At 41.4% G+C, this 16,821-nt stretch overlaps 1 protein-coding gene across 2 annotated transcripts in view; it reads left to right on the top strand.

The window, feature by feature from the left end:
* Positions 1-16,821, top strand: part of ZFHX4 (zinc finger homeobox 4) — a 568,535-nt gene that overhangs the window by 494,364 nt on the left and 57,350 nt on the right. The window lies entirely within an intron of this gene.

Raw genomic sequence — 16,821 nt, 5'->3', positions numbered from 1 at the left:
AGGGAGTGGGCATCCCTCCTGCCAGTCTTCATTTGGGGGGTCAGGGAGTCAGTGGCAGGAGGGAATGGGCATCCCATCTACCGTGCTACAATTGGGGGGGAGTCGAAGGTTCAGGAGGGTCAGCGGCAAGAGGGAGTGGGCATCCCTCCTGCAGGTTTTGGGACTATGTGTTGGGAGATCCTCTGTCTCAGCCTGCAGTGTTTTCCCCCAATCAACTGAGCCGGCAGGACTCTTCGGAGCACGGCTTTGGGCAGTCCTGCTGGCTCAGTTGATCAGGAATTCCTTTGCCGTGATCAGCTCAGCCAGCCATGTCTACTTTTAACTTTTGAAATGTAGGCCAGCACTTTGCTGACCTACATTTCAGGCATCTTTCACTGCCTTAGGGAGATGTCTAGGGCTGCTTGAACTCACTCAAGGCCACTTCTGGGCAAAACTATGCCCACACCAAGCCTTGAGTAAGCTTAGGTGTCCCTACCCATTTCTCTAGACCTGCGACAAACATCTATAGTGTAGGTGCCCTGCCTCAGGGATTTTTTTTTTTTTTTCTAAAAACCTTTGTTCTGATTGGCTGCCAAATGGTGATAGGATATCTACTGTGACATTCAATCAGGACATCTGTTTATAGAATCAGCCCCTATATGTGCGGAAATAACGGTACGTACACTTCACTTCAGAATTGGTAGGGGAGACTTTGGATGGGGCTAGGCAGATACCTAATTTGCATGACTTTAATCTGAAACCATAACCACTGTGACTTTTCTAAAGGAATATCTGTGGGGAGCTTCTCTTGTGACCATCCACTACCTGTAGTTACTCATTCCAGAGAAAATTACCCCATGTATAATATTATCATATGTTTTATTTATTGGGATTCAGAATATATCAATGAAATGCAAATAACAAATCAAAAATTGGAGTGCATTAGGACTTGGCTAGATGAAAATATGCTAGCATGAAATGTAGTCAAATTTAAAACAATGCTATTTCCTTGGAAAGAAGGAATAAATTTAAGTGGCCAATCATTATTCAAAATAGTCCCCTACAACAAGTAACTTCATTAAAAATCTTGAGGGTCATTTTTGATATGAAATTCTCATATCATGAGCATATCAGCAACTTTGTGAAATACTGCTTTTACAAGCTTAGATTGATCCGATCAATTTCAAAATTTCTGGAGCCAAAATCTTTGAACATCTTAATTCACGCACTAGTGATATCAAAATTAGACTATTGTAACTCATTATTAAAAGGAGCAACTAAAAATGAAATAAAACGACTTCAAATAATTCAAAACGCAGCAATAAAAATTATTTCAAATGCCACAAAATACGATCACGTTTCACCGCTATTAATGAGAGCTCATTGGCTCCCTGTAGTACATAGGATTGCTTATAAGATATCTCTGTTAATACATTAAAAAATTAATGCAAAAACGCCTAAATTCATACACAATCTATTAATTCCATATACACCACTTTGCTTCGATCTACAGATCAAAAACTATTATCTATACCAGGGGTGTCCAACCTTTTGGCTTCCCTGGGCCGCATTGGCCGAAAAAAATGTTTCTGGGGCTGCACAAACACGCAGACGCTGCAGCAAGACAGAAGAGGAAGCCGGCAAGATGGTAAACATCCGGGGGCAGCAGAGGAAAACACTGCCACACAAAATACTTCACCCGGGGCCACACAAAATACTTCACGGGGCCGCAGGTTGGACACCCCTGATATATACCTTCTTTAAAAATAATTGGTACTAGATGCCTGGAAATCTCTGTCATAGATCATCAGCTATGGAATGCTCTGCCTCCTGAATTGAGAGAAGGAAAAACACTTCAAAGGGAAACGGAAAAGCCGTCTTTTCAAAGATGCCTTCTAGAAATAACCCCAAACTTACTCACTGATACCTTCTAATAAGAAAGATCTTCTCTTATTTTTTACTAACCCTCCCTAAATGTTCTTACTTTAAGGGCTCCTTTTACAAAGCCGTGTTAGGGCCTTAACGTGCGGAATAGCGCACGCTAGATTGCCACACGCGCTAGCCGCTACCGCCTCCTTTTGAGCAGGTGGTAGCATGCATGCAATAAAGCCGCTAGCGCAGCTTTGTAAAAGGGCCCCTAAATGTTTCTCTTTTCTTTTAATGATTGTACGAGCCTCCCTGCCTACCCTTCATGTTCTGGTATGTCTGGTCAGTTTAAAATTAAGTCTATGTAGCTAAGCCTTGTACATTTTTTTAATTTTGTACTTCACCCAGAAATTTTTTAAAAGGCGATTATATCGAAATTTAATAAAACTTAAAACTTGGCAAACTTGATAAATTAACCACATTTATGAAGAGACTTCACTCAAGGCAGTGTACAAGTATAGCTTGACATAAAATTATCATTTTTGTTAACAGCATAACAATAGTAAAATGACCAATTTATGAGGCTGATCCTGTCAATTTGTTCCCTCCCATATTCCCTATGCTGTTGTTGGGAACATGTGATGTGTTTATATGAAGTGGGAATTGTTGCATTGGGGAGGGCAAGCCAAGAATTCTAAAAAGGTAAAGAGTTGTGTTCTTGATATGGGGGCCCAGGATAAGTTTGTTTACAATTTTATAGGCTTGGTGGGTATCAAGCTGGACGATGGTGGTTTGCAGTTTATTGCATGGTATGAACTACGAATTGGAGGGTGCTTTGAGCTACTCTGGTGGGTACCGGGGAGCTTGGCAATCATGTGTATACCTAGTTGTTAATATGGTGGGTAGATATTTTGGGTTGTGAGTTGTTTTTGAATGGTTATTTCATTGTTTAGCTCAGGTTCGTGGTTTATTCTGTTTCAGAATAAAGCTGTGAACATGTTTAAACTATTTTTGTGGTGCAAAGGGTACAGGAGTCCTGACAACTGGATTATGTATCCCCACCCCAGAGTTTGTATAGAAGGAGTTAAATTTTCTGACTCCACCTCCTGCTCTGGGCTGTACTCCAGCTCCTCTTCAGTTGTTCCTTCTACACGTGACTTGGAAGGTAGTTTTCTGATCTGTTCTGAGATCATTTTTTAATATTTTCAGGTATTTTATCCAGATTGTGAAGATTTTGGTGCTTCAGAGGTTCCCAGTGCTCCTGGGACAACTCTATCTGTTAGAAGACAAAGACTCTTTGGATTGACTCTGCAGCTTGCAGGTCAACCCTTAGAGGAACCTGCCTAGCCAGCCTGCACTGACAATTTGGAGGCTCGGGGCCATTTCCCTTATAGCAGAGCTCACTCATGGTTATCCAGAGCCTGAGCATAGGCTGTGTGGCTCCATGCCGGGCCTGAGGGCTTTATCGGGTGCTGGCTGTGTTTTCCTCTCCCCATGTGTGGAGCTAGGGGGTTTGAGATCTCAGTCACATTTATTGGTTTGACTGGCAGTCTGAAGATACAAGCCAATGGAGCAACTTACACACTTGTCTGAGGCAAAACTATTTTCTGTCCTTCAGCTGGAGTCCTCACTAAAGCAGTTCCAGCACCAGCAGTAACTGTGAGTACAGCCTATTTTAGCCTATGGGAGACATTGGTGGTGGTTTTAAATTGCATATTTGAAGGTTGCTGGGCCTTCCTTTAGGGTTCCCCACTTCTAAAAAACCCTTCCCTGAATTTTTTGAACTGTAATTTTGCTCTTCCGGGCCATTTATGGTGTTAGAATGCTGCCACGGTGGCCATCTTGAATTTTTCAATCCAACTCAATCTGCCTCAAAAACACCTGAATTTTGTTCAAACTTGATGCAGATGGATTCCTCAAGCTATCTTCCATTCCACCCCCTCCACCAATGGTCGGCACTCCTATCCTACCTACTCCCCCCTGCCCCAGACCAATATATTTTGCTGTGGTCTACCCCCATCTGAAGCAACTGCCTGTTTCCACTTGGGTGGATCACAGCAAAGGAACCGTGCAGAGGCCAGGGGCAGCACAAGAGAATTGCTGCCATGCCAGTAACCTTCTTGCAATTTTTGTAGTGAGGGGGCTTTGGAACTGGGTGGGGAGAACATTTGGTGAAACAGGGGGTTGGAAATGGAGGAAGGAGGGATAGATGCTAAATGGGAGGGGCAGAGAGGAGAGAAACAGGAGGCACATGGATGGAGGGGAGAGGAAGGAGATGGTGACACGTGGATGTAGATGAGGGGAAGGCAAGAGGAAAGGGAAAGAAGATGGTGCAAATGGATGGAGGGAATTGGAAGAGAAGAAAGAGATGGTGCACATGGATGGAGGGAAGGGGATGAGGAGGGAAGAGATGGTGCACATGGATGGAGAGAAGGGGAATGAGATAGTGGCACATGGTGGCAGAGGTAAGTGGGAGAGGAGAGAAGAGAGGAAAGAGATGGTGCATATCAACATAAGGAAGTGGGAGAGAAGAGAGGGAAAATATGGCACAGATAGATGAAGGAGAGGGGAAGAGTTGGAAAGATAGATATGAGATTAAGGCAGATAAATAAAAGAAAACTGAATATGAAAATCAGTGCCAAAGATGGATGTACAGTAGTGCAAAAAGTGAAGGAGAGGAAAGAAACAATAAATGCATAAGGAGGCCTTGGAAACAGAGTTAAGAACACAGGTAGGAAAATTTTTTTTATTTTCAATTTAGTGATTGAAATATATCAGTTTTGAAAATTTACATCTGTTTTTTTTATAATTTGAACTGTTCTGGAAGAAATGCATTTATTTCTATTTCTCTTGTGGTGTACGGTGTGCAGAATCTGAAAAATTAGGGTTTTGTTTGTGTTTAATATTACTTTTAGTTTGTGGGTTTGTATTTGAAAAGGGGTTGGTTTTTTTTCTGTTTTCTGCATGTGTGACTGAGGCCAGGTGTTCTGGTGGGGTTAGAAGTCCAGAAACTGGATGGTGTTGTGGCCTCAAGTAGGAAGATATTTGTCGGCTCACTTTCAGCTTTTTTTGGACTCGAAACAGCTCTAGCTGAAAAATTAGAGGGGCATAATAAAAAAAAAAAACAACCATCTAAGTCCCCTTTTGGCCTAAGGCCTTAAATGTTGAAAGTAGAAGCAGAGAAAATGTCCATTATCAAAAAAAAAAAAAAACGTCCAAAAGATTTTTTTTAAATAATAGCCTGCCTCTACGTTCAGCTGTTTAAACGCCCATGCCACCACTACATCTAAACTTATACCATATAATCGACCTAAAAAAAGCCTAAGCCCCAAATGTCCAAAACAAGGACTTTTAGGCGAAGGAGAAGCCGGTCCTTTGCCTAAAAGCTGAATTCTGTAACCGGTGTCTGTCAAAAACAACACCAGTTACAGAATCCACCGCCCCCTACAACAATCCAGGCAGGAGGGAGCCCAAGCCCTCCTGCCCTGTCAAACTGTGATCCCCCCCCACCGAAGACATTGGGTCAGGAGGGAGCCCAAGTCCTCCTGCCCCACGGCACCTTGAATTCCCGATTACGTTCGGGGCAGGAGGGCTTGGGCTCCCTCCTGGCCAGATCATGTGGGGGGTGAGGAGGGTTGGAGGTCACCGGGCCAGGAGGGCTTGGGCTCCCTCCTGGCCCCATCGGCGGGGGGGGGGGTTGAGGATCGCAGGGCAGGAGGGCATGGGCTCCCTCCTGCCCTGATCATTGTTGGGGGGAAGGGTGGATTGCGGCAGGGGAGATGAGCCATCTCTCCTGCTGCGATCATTGCTGTAGGGGGGTAGGCAGGTTGCTTGGGCCGCTGAGCTGATCGCAGCAGCCATGATCAGCTCAGCAGCCCCTTTTCGGCAATTATACCTGTTTTGACTTGATCTAAGTCAAAACGTATAAGTACCGACTAGGCAACCTGCCTAAGGTTTTGGTTATACCTGCTGCACGTCTAGGTCGGCTCACCTCCCGCCCACCGCCCGCCCTTTCCACTCCTCTAAAAACGCCACTATTTAAAGAGCAGAATTGGCTATAGCGGGAAGAACCCCTGTACCCCTCCTATGTATTTTTCCTCTTATAGTGCTTTGGTGCAAACTGAGAAGGAGCTGGAGTGTAGCCTAGAGCAGAAAGTGAAGTCAAAGAAAATTTAACTCCTTCTACACAAACTCATGGGTGGGAATAAATAACCCACTTGGAATGACTCCTGTAAGCTTCTACCAGAAAGAAGATTATCGAGGTAAGAATCTCATCTTCCCTTATGTATTATATGTATTTATGATAGGTTGGAGATGGGAAGGTACGGTCAGTGGTTGGGATTTGGTGCTGTAAATATGAATACCAGCAACTGTGAATATTAGGCCTAAGCTTATTTCCCATATACACCGAATAGGAGAAATGCTTTAATAAATTAGGCCCACTGTTTGCTGCCTTTCCCCCATAATTGGCATTTATTATGACATTTTAATGACTGGAAAAAGTACATACTAATAGTAAATGTATTAGCAGGTTGAGTACAGGAACCAGAAATGAAGAGTAAAACAGAAGTATGATGTTTTTGTCATATGCGCTTTCCACTCAAATAAAATGTAGCAGAATTCTATGGGCATGCGGGATTCTAGTGAATCAGTGGTTTCAGAGAGACTGTAGTGATAGAAAAGCAATTTAGCTGCAAGCAGCAACTGATTTATATCCATGGCTGCCCTTAAGCGTGTGGACAGCTGGGCTGCTGAGTACCTCTCCCCTTCTCACATAACACACTGATACACACAAAATGGTGTGCCACAGTGCCGATGTAAAACAAAGGGTGCCATGAGGCAGTTGCCTACTCTGTCTTTTGGAAACATTACTTTAATTAAAGGCCCCTTTTACAAAGTCACAATAACAATTCTCAAGTGGCAAATGCGACGCACCCCATTCAGTTCCTATGGGCTGTGTAACATTTGCTGCTCTGGGACTCACTACTGTAGCTTTGTAAAAGGGGCCCTAAGTATTGACTACAAATATAATCAGTTTCTGTAGTGAGCAGAAACAAATATTGTTTATCAATTAACAACAATTTATAAAAGGACACCTAGAAATAGCATTTACCATTCCTTGCAAATTCCTTTACCAGACAATCATTTGTAGGATGTTTGCCCCCAAACTGACTATTTAAAAGTAGGGTAAAGCATAATGAGGTGTTGTGTTAAAAAATTGATTGTACTGGATTTCTCTGATCAGTTGTAGCTTATTGTTTACTTAGGGGCCTTTTACAAAGCTGTGGCAAAAAAACAGCCTTAGCATGCCCTTGTGCATGCTTTTTCATGCACACTAAGGCCATCTTTTCTGCAGCTGTAGAAATTCTGATTTTCCACTTTTTTTCATTAATGGCCATGCACTAATAAAAATTATGATGCAAGCATTTACTACCACCCATTTAGAAGGCAGTAAGGGCCAGATTCTATAAAGGACACCTACATTAGGTACCACTAGGCACCCTAATCATGGATGCCTAGCGATGCCTAACTGAAATCTGCATGCAATCCAAATTATTTTAATTAGCTTAAATGGCATGGTAATTGACTATGCCATTGAAGATAATTGATAATGTTTTTTTTGTGTGTGTGTTCAATATTTTTATTGGTTTTCAGCAATAATGTTTTTTAAAACTTGACTAAGAGTTCCACGTGGAGCTCAGAGTGGCACCTAATGACATCCAAGTCAAGATAGCCTCCAACTCCTAACGATGCCTACCTGAAAAGTAGCCATGGTTAGGGGTGGAGAATAGGTATAATATAGTGATACAGTAACTTTATTTTTGTATACCGCTAATACATAACAAGTTCTAAGCGGTTCACAATAAAGATTTTCTCATAAACTAGACAGAGCAATAAATAAATAATAACAAAACCAAATATAATAAAAAGAAAAAAAGTCACAGGGAGTAATTTAAAATCTGTCATCAAGGCAGCTTGGTCTCCACAGCAGGACAACTTCTGCAATCAGGACGGCAAGGGAAGGCACTAGTGCCCAGGTCCAGGAGCAGCCGAAGGCAGGATAACTGAAGAAGTTCACAGAGGCAGGAGGGGCCCAACGGCCGACGGCAGCACATCGAGGAGAGAAGGAGGACTCTTCAGTCAGCCGCCTCTGACAGGCCTGATTTGCTGGCTGTATGCTGCATCGGTAGGGGCTTCCGTAACCCCTGTCTCCGGCTCCATCGTGGTTGACTTAAGTGTCATTAGGTGTCCAAATTAAGCGCTAGCAAATTAGCCCAAATGAAACTTGGCCTAATGTACTGGTGCCTACCTCTAGGATGCCTAGTGACGCCTAAGCATTCTTAGGCACTGCTAGGCGGGATTCTATAAAGAATGTCTAGTAGTTGATTGACAACTATGTGGAGAGGCGCCTACAATGTAGGTGCGCTTAGGTGCCATTTATAGAATCTGGCCCTAAGGGCTCACGTCATAATCCTGCACTAACCAGTTAGCACATGATAGAAAAATATTTGAGCACATGGATTAGTGCAGGGGTCTCAAAGTCCCTCCTTGAGGACTGCAATCCAGTCAGGTTTTCAGGATTTCCCCAATGAATATGCATGAGATCTATGTGCATGCATTGATTTCAATGCATATTCATTGGGGAAATCCTGAAAACCCGACTGGATTGCTGCCCTCAAGGAGGGACTTTGAGACCCCTGGATTAGTGCATGCTAAAATAGTATGTACCACAGGATGCTTGAGTGTGTCCATCAATATGCTGTTTTAAGTTGCATTAATTGCTAATTAGTACTTACCGCAGCTTAGTAAAAGGGAGCCCTTAATTAATTACAGGTAGTTGTGTGTATTTACTAAAGACTTGAAGGAAACTGACATAAAAAATTGCACATATTTTATCAAGCCTCTTGATTTTTGCTAGCCATTCATGTTTTCTGTTTTATGAAATGACATCTTTTTTGTTCCTTTTAGCAAGGCATAATTGTGTTCCTACAAAAATCTCTTAATTTTCTATCAGATGCAAAAAATCTTTCTTCTTTTGATAAAAGCTGTGCATTCTTGTTCTTCATTTTTACCTTGTTTCTATAACATCTTTGACCTTCTTTTGTAAATTAAAACTAGGTTATTGTGCAATGAGGTTCAATTTGTTCATTTATATGAACCTTATGTGGACTGAAAAATCAAGATAAATCTTCATGCAGAGCATACAATCAGATTACCAGTGGACTATATATTTACGTTGGGTCTGATAGCAATCAATGGCTTAGCTTCATTGCATTTCTAGATGTATTTGCACCCAGTTGTCCAGTGATAGTGTCCTCATCCTGGAAATAATTTAGTTGCAAATTGACTGGAAGATGGTGAAAATTGAAAGTTAAAATTAGAAATACTCATAATAAACAGCAGAAAAAAGGTCAGATGATGCCGCACGGTGATGAGATTGGAATGGTTGGTAAATGAGGTTTTGTGTTTGTCGTGAGATGTATGTGACATGCCTGCTCAATGCTGTTGTAATATCCAGCCTAGCAGAAGAGATTATCTGGCAAATTGACGCTGGAAAGAATTTTCTGATGGACTGGGAAATTAGAATTGCACTCTCTCCTTTGATGTATGCAAGTCTTGCCTACATTGTATAGCTGCTTCAGGCATAATATTAATTACAGTGTGTGACATGTAATATTAGAATTATCTGTAGAAAACAATTATATTTTTAATATTTTGACCAGCATAGTGAAAATTATAGAGCTAGGTCTAGTAAGCATTTACTGCATTCACAGAAACTGGGTAAAACCTTTTAGTATTGTCAAATGCCTACACTTTTTATTGAAATCATCAGATTTACATATATATATATGTAACTATCTATCTATATACATTACTGATGGTGATTAAGGTCTGAAGGCTAGTAATATTAAATGAAAGGCAAAAGATTAAATGATTTTCCAATATCATTAATATTAATCAATTTCATATGCATGCGTCTACAAATAAACACACACACACACACACACATATATATATATATATATGGGGTACGTGGCACAGTGGTTAGAGCTACAGCCTCAGCACCTCAATGTTATGGGTTCAAAACCCGCATTGCTCCGTGTGACTCTACACAAGTCATTCAATCCTCCACTGCCCCAGGTACATTAGAAAGACTGTGAGCCTATCAAGACAAATAGGGAAAATGCTTGAGTACCTGAATGTAAACCACTTAGGCTATATGTGGTATATATAACTACATAAATAAATATATATATGTAAACACACACATGCATATATTTTAAAATGATTAATATTAAAGATATTAGAAATTCATCTAATACTGTGGTATTTAGCCTTCAGACCTTAATCACCATCAGTAAAATTCATTTAGAGCTACACAGTTATTGAAGTGTTCTGTTTTAGAGGAAATGGTATTTTCAAAAAGATCCCAAGTCCACAGTTTAATAGAGTCAGCCCTTGTTTCATTCTAATGAAATATAGAAATTCCAGCTGCAGTTGCTGGTGAGAGCTCGTTATTGATTAATCTTTCAAGGCAATTTAGGGTTATCTAAACAAAAGAGAAGCGTATATTTGAAAGTGTATTTATAAAGTCTGCTTACTATAGTCGGTAGTCAGAATGTGTTACCATTTAAATTTAATTAAATAGCATAATTTCCAGTGGAACAAGACACAAGTACTAAGCATTTCTCCCCCTCCCACTGCTTATTTTCTTCAAATGTTTCATGTCTAAATATCTAAAAATTAGGCTTGCTTTTCTGAAATAGGCTGTGAAAACTCAGTGACAAACTTTGCCTCAGATATTTAGTTGTGACATTTAAATCTAGGAAGATCTGTTGCAAACAGACACAGTTTATGTACCAGGCAGCCAGCATGTCATGGACACACTAGACATGCACTTGGAAGCCCATTCATAACACCTCTTCCCAGCCAAAATCCAGTGGTAAAAGGTGTTTCATTTGCACCCCCCCTCACCCCCACCCCCACCCAATAAAGCTCTGCAATTGTTTTTTAACACCAAAAGTGAAAAATGTGAGAAATGGAGTTTCCATCTCTGCAAGTCAGTTACACATTAAAAATATTCTACACTCATTGATTCTGCATGCTTTTTGCAAGCTTGCAAATTCATTATAGAAGCATCTATACATGTAAATAACACATTTACACAGGTAGATTGTCTACATATGCAAACAGAGATATCCAAAAACTGCTACGCACATGTATAGATGCCCCTAGGTTGCAGAAATTCGTAGAGGGCCTGGTTTGGTTGGGCTGAAAAATTATACATACATATTTTCATTTTACAATGGAAATATAGACAAGGAGCAACATTTTAAAAAGAATATAGAAATCGTATATGCTATCTATAGGTTGGAATGTGTCAAGTTCTGGACATTTGTGTTATGAGAGCAATCATTTTATAACCATAGAAATCCAAAATATCAACAAGGCAGACAGGGCAGCATACATATATATGTGCCGGCACATAAAACTCTATGTTCTGAAATGGCATATACACATGTATGTGTTGGCACATAAACATTTTTATCCTAGAACAAGCAGACAGCATGTTCTCACATGTGGGTGATCTCATCCATGGAGCCTAGTATGGACAGTGCTAAAGTGTACTGTCACTTTAAGCTTTTGCGAAGCTTCGAGTGCTTGCCCACGCAAGTGCCTTCCTGCCCGACATTGGCTCATGGTTCCTTGGTTTTTCATTTTCCATGGAGTCCAAATGAATTGCCTTCTCGTCAACTATTTTTTGTCTTTTTGGCTCGTTTTCTTTTTTTCTTTTATTATCTAACTATTATTTTACTTACTTTATTTTTGCTTTGGGTTTTTTTTCATCAAATTTTCAACATTTAAACTTCCCTCAGTTGGGCCTTCAGCCGATCTAGCTTTCAGGTTTTCAACTTGTATTTTTTGGTCTTGGATTTGTGACCATTGTGTTTTTTTACCTTGCCGCCAAGATTTTTCTTCTCATGTTGAGGCCTTCTAGTGTGTTCAAGAAGTGCTCTTGTTGCCAATGGTACATATCACTCACTGATCTGCACAATTGGTTCATTCAGTGTCTAAGACCGGAGCATCGAGTGGACTATTGTACCCACTGCCTTACATTGAAAAAACACTCTCTTAAGGTTTGACGCATCCAGCAAGAGAAGCTTTTTGGAGTGGCCAAGGACTATGAGGACAAATCGGTGCCAGCATATCAATGGTACAAGGATCAATGTCTTCCTCAATGCCGGACTTGGTTCCTGTATCAGATAAAACTGTTAAAAAGCTGTCCTCATCTCATGCAGCGTTGAAGGCATCTTCAGAATCAAATCCCTTGATGCATGCCAAGTGTTGATGCCGCCATTGATCTCTTTCAGTACAAGCTGTGTCTCCTTTAAGGCATGCTTCCTCATTGAGGGTATTGAACTTCACTCTCCTAGTAAACCTATATATCGAAGAGCATTGAGGTCCCACGCTATTGATTCTCGCTCCTCTAGTAAATCTAAAAGGGGCTGGAGGAGTTACCGTACAGTGAGAGATTGGAGAAACTGGGCCTCTTCTCCCTTGAAAAGAGGAGACTGAGAGAGGACTTGATCGAAACGTTCTAAATACTGAAGGGAATAGACTTAGTAGACAAAGATAAACTGTTCACTCTCTCCAAGGTAGGGAGAAAGAGAGGACACTCTCTAAAGTTGAAAGGAGATAGATTCCATACAAACGTAAGGAAATTCTTCTTCACCCAGAGAGTAGTGGAAAACTGGAACGTTCTTCTGGAGTCTGTTATAGGGGAAAACACCCTCCATGGCTTCAAGACAAAATTGGACAAGTTCCTGCTAAAATGGAATGTACACAGGTGAGGCTGGACTCATTTAGAGCACTGGTCTTTGACCAGAGGGCTTCCACATGAGCAGACTGCTGGGCAGGATAGACCACTGGTCTGACCCAGCAGCAGCAATTCTTATGTTCTAATGTAAAAGAGCCTCGACATCTCACAGTACTGGTCCTCATTCACCTCAATGTAAATCAAGAGCTACATATTCTCAATGTTGAATTTTATCATCATCTTCAACTGACCAGTACCAACATCAATGCAGGAGTTCTTCTCGACATTCTCACTGCCATCATACTCCCCAGATCAAGAAGCGTCCATCTCCATATTCTCCTTCTTACAGAGAATCTCCTGGAATTGGGGATGTTAATCCAGATCTCTCTTTTCATACTGATGCTGATCTTGAACCCATGTTGTCTGCTCCAGAGTCATATAGCACTACTACCTAGGTGCAGATCACCTCCTGAAGGATTATTTTTCACCAAGTTTATCTGGCAGATGGGGAAAGCTTTGCCTGTTAAATTAGAGGCCGACACAACCAATGTGGTGTTGGATTTTGATTAGCCTGCTCAAGAGCTCCTCAAGTTGCCTCTTCATAGTTTACTTAAGGAAACTATGTTAAGAACTGGAAAACTCCTTTCACACTTCACACAGCTCCTAGCAAAATTGACTTCTTGTACAGGATACAGTCGTGCCCAGGTTTTGATAAGCCACAGCTACAGCATCAATCTTTGCTTGTCGAATCTACTCTTAAAAAATCTTCCAGCACACAAGTGTATGCTAGTGCACCACTAAGCCTTGAAGGTCGCACCATGAATAAGTTTGGATGCCACCTTTATTAGAACTCAGTGTTTACTAGCAGAGTTCTAAGCTATAATTTATTTATGTCATTCTGTCTTAAACAAGTCATAAAGAGACTGGCTGATTTTGAGCAATATATTCTACCTGATCATCTTCCTGAATTTCAAGAAACTACTCATAGCTTCCTTCAAACTAGAAAATTCATGGCTAGATCAGCTTTGATGCATTTGATGTAACATCTAGAGCATCAGCTATGTCTATTGCCATGAGACGTCTTGCATGGCTTTGGGTCCCTGACCTTGACATCAATGTTCAAGATCACTTAACCAACATTCCTTGTCTAGAAAAAGAATTGTTTGGAGACAAAGTCAAGATTGTGATGCAAAGACTTACTCGACATGAGTAAAGCTGGGCTACTTTAGTCCAAAACGAATCCAAAACGAAACTAATCTGGCTCCGCCTAAAATTAGAACAGCTACCTACCCTCTTCTCACTACTCTCTGGAGTCACAGTGCAGCTCAAGTTCTCTAGCAAAGTCCTAGGCATCATTATTGACTCTTCTCTTTCCTTGAACGACCACCTCAACTCCCTGGTAAAATCATGCTTCTTTAGCCTCCACATGCTGAGGAAAGTGAGATCCTGCTTCCGCCAACAATATTTTGCTGTCCTTGTTCAATCTATCATCCTCTCCAGACTAGACTATTGCAATTTCATCTATCTAAGTCTAACTAAAAAAAGTCTTCAAAAACTTCAGCTAATTCAGAACACTGCGGCCAAGCTGATCTTCGCAAAATGCAAATTTGATCATGTTTCCCCACTTTTGTCCAAACTTCACTGGCTCCCAATAATTTCCAGAGTTCATTTCAAATGTGCCTGCCTAGCTTTTAAGATCCTACACGGCATCCTCCCTCCACTAATCCTGCTTTCTTGGAACTCCTCGAGCCCTGATACCACCAGGCCCACCCAAAAACTTAAACTATCCTTCCCCTCGCTAAAAGGTATCTTCTATGCAGGAAAATTGGGCAAATCTCTCTTTTTCAGAATCACAGAGCTCTGGAATAATCTTACTGCCCCACTACGGAATCTGGGCTCCTTCCAATTATTCCGTAAGCACCTGAAAACTAGACTCATCACAAAATTGTAATGTTCTCTTCCCCTCTGGACTCAACATCCAACCCCTATATGCTACTCCTTCCTTTATTAAACTCTTGTAAACCGTGCCGAGCTCTATAATTATGAAGAAGATGTGGTATATAAACTTAAGGTTTAGTTTAGTTTAGTCTAAGACTCAACCATCTAAATCTTCCCAGAAGCTTTCTTATTCTTCTTATAAGAAACATTATCCAGCAACCTTGACCTCTTCTAAATCTCTGCCACATGAGACAAAAAACAAAGCCTCAGACTTCTGCTCCACAGAAATTAACTCAATCTTTTTGACATGATACTAGAGAGCATAGCCACAATTCCTCCAACTCAGCCACCTCCCCAACCCATCCGAGGCCTTCTTTTATATCATCATCACTGGACTCTCATTATCACAGACACTTGGGCCCTCAAAGTCATACAGGAGGGTTACTCCCTTCATTTCATCTCCATTCTTCCAAACAACCCTCCAAGAGAGTCCTCTTCCACATCTCAATAGACGTCCCTTCTTCAGGAAATCAAAGCTCTTCAACTAAATGCCATAGTCTCAGTACCCCCTTCCCAGAAAAATCAGGGGTTCTACTTCAGGTATTTCCTGGGAGCAAAACTGATTTCAGGGCCTACCCTCAACCCGCAGCTGCAACTGCCCCCTCCCCCATACCATCCACAAATAGCCCATCAACCACCCCTTAATGTACTCCCAGCAACAGAACACACCAATCCCACAATCCAAACCTCTCCCCAAGGGCAGGTGGGAGGGTGACACTTTTCCACAGGCAACAATCTCTTTTTCTTCCCTCTCCTGCCTCTCACCACCACCCACTATCCCCAGCCCACCAAAATCCCCATTCCTTCCTCTTCTTTTCTCCACCCTCTCCAGCCAATCACACCATGCCCATTTTCCTCCAATCCCATCCTATCCCTGTTACCACCCAAATGCCTTCCCTCCTCTAGTCAACCCTATTAACTTATCTTCTCCTCTCCTCCTCCCTCCCCAAGAGCTTTAACCCCTCAATTCCCCAACTTGAGTGACCTTAAATTCCCATCAATGTTAATAGCTACCCAGCTTAATCTGGTGGCCCTCTTATTGCTCACAGAATCCACTGCATGCTTAGTAGGTGTTTCATTGGTATTATGCTGAAATCATGTTAATTGAATGCTCTTCCATGTTGTCTGTTATGGTATCATTTGTATTGTACTGATATTTATCACATTTCTCTTATTTGATGTTCTTCAGTGCTCTTAAATGTATATATTTTTGATAGTTTCATGTTCATCCTATTTCTAGGTTTCAATTTGCCATTTCAACATTTACTTCATTGATTGGTAACAAGTGGCCTTACTGTATCCTTGCACAGGTTCTTCCACGTTCTAAAGCCATTAGCTTGCAACCATTTAAAAAATTAGTACGTATATACCTTCTGCCACCCATTTTGAAGGCAGTTAGGGCTTGCACTCTATTCCTGTACCGATTGGTGCAAGAATCCCCACTCTCTGCCCTCAGACATGCCCCTCAAAACAAAAATGAAAAATATTTTGATGTGCATGGTTTTAGCATGTGCACAATTGGCACTTACTACAGGATGTTTGAGTGCACCCTACTGTATGCCATTTTAAGCTATGTTAGCACCTAATGCTATAGACAAAATTGTAAATTTTATGTTAAACTGTTCATCCTGTACACTGCCTTGGGTAAATTTTTTCAGAAAGCCAGAGAATAAATTCCAATAAATAGATACCTTGTGTAACCATAATGGGAAAAAAAAGAGAGAGAGAAAGAAATTACCTGGGGGCTTGGCGGTCCTGGAGAGCAGCCGCTGACCAGATCACAGGTCCGGTGGAAGATCCAGTGATCACACTGGATATGAGATCTTCACGGCTGTTTCAGGCCGTTTAGATGGTTGGTGGCACTGGGATGAAGGCACAGAAAAAGGCCCAGGCCTTTTTTAGGGCCAGGGCCAGCCTATTGCCACGTGCTTGTTTGGTGACACAGGTATGTGGCAACATGCTGGCTCCGGCCCAGGCTTCAACACAAAAAGCCAGTGAATAAATTCCAATAAATATCCGGGATCAAATGTCCCTCCAACATAACTATTTCTCGCTAACCTTGAAAATGAACACAATTGATTCCAAGCTCAAGTGTCCTTCTCTGTTTCTCTTTTAATACTATTGGAAAAAATGCAGGGCACTTTATTTACTCCTACTTG

This window comes from Geotrypetes seraphini, chromosome 2 (assembly GCF_902459505.1).
Source record: "Geotrypetes seraphini chromosome 2, aGeoSer1.1, whole genome shotgun sequence".
Taxonomy (NCBI): domain Eukaryota; kingdom Metazoa; phylum Chordata; class Amphibia; order Gymnophiona; family Dermophiidae; genus Geotrypetes; species Geotrypetes seraphini.
This window is presented reverse-complemented; position numbering and strand designations above follow the sequence as displayed.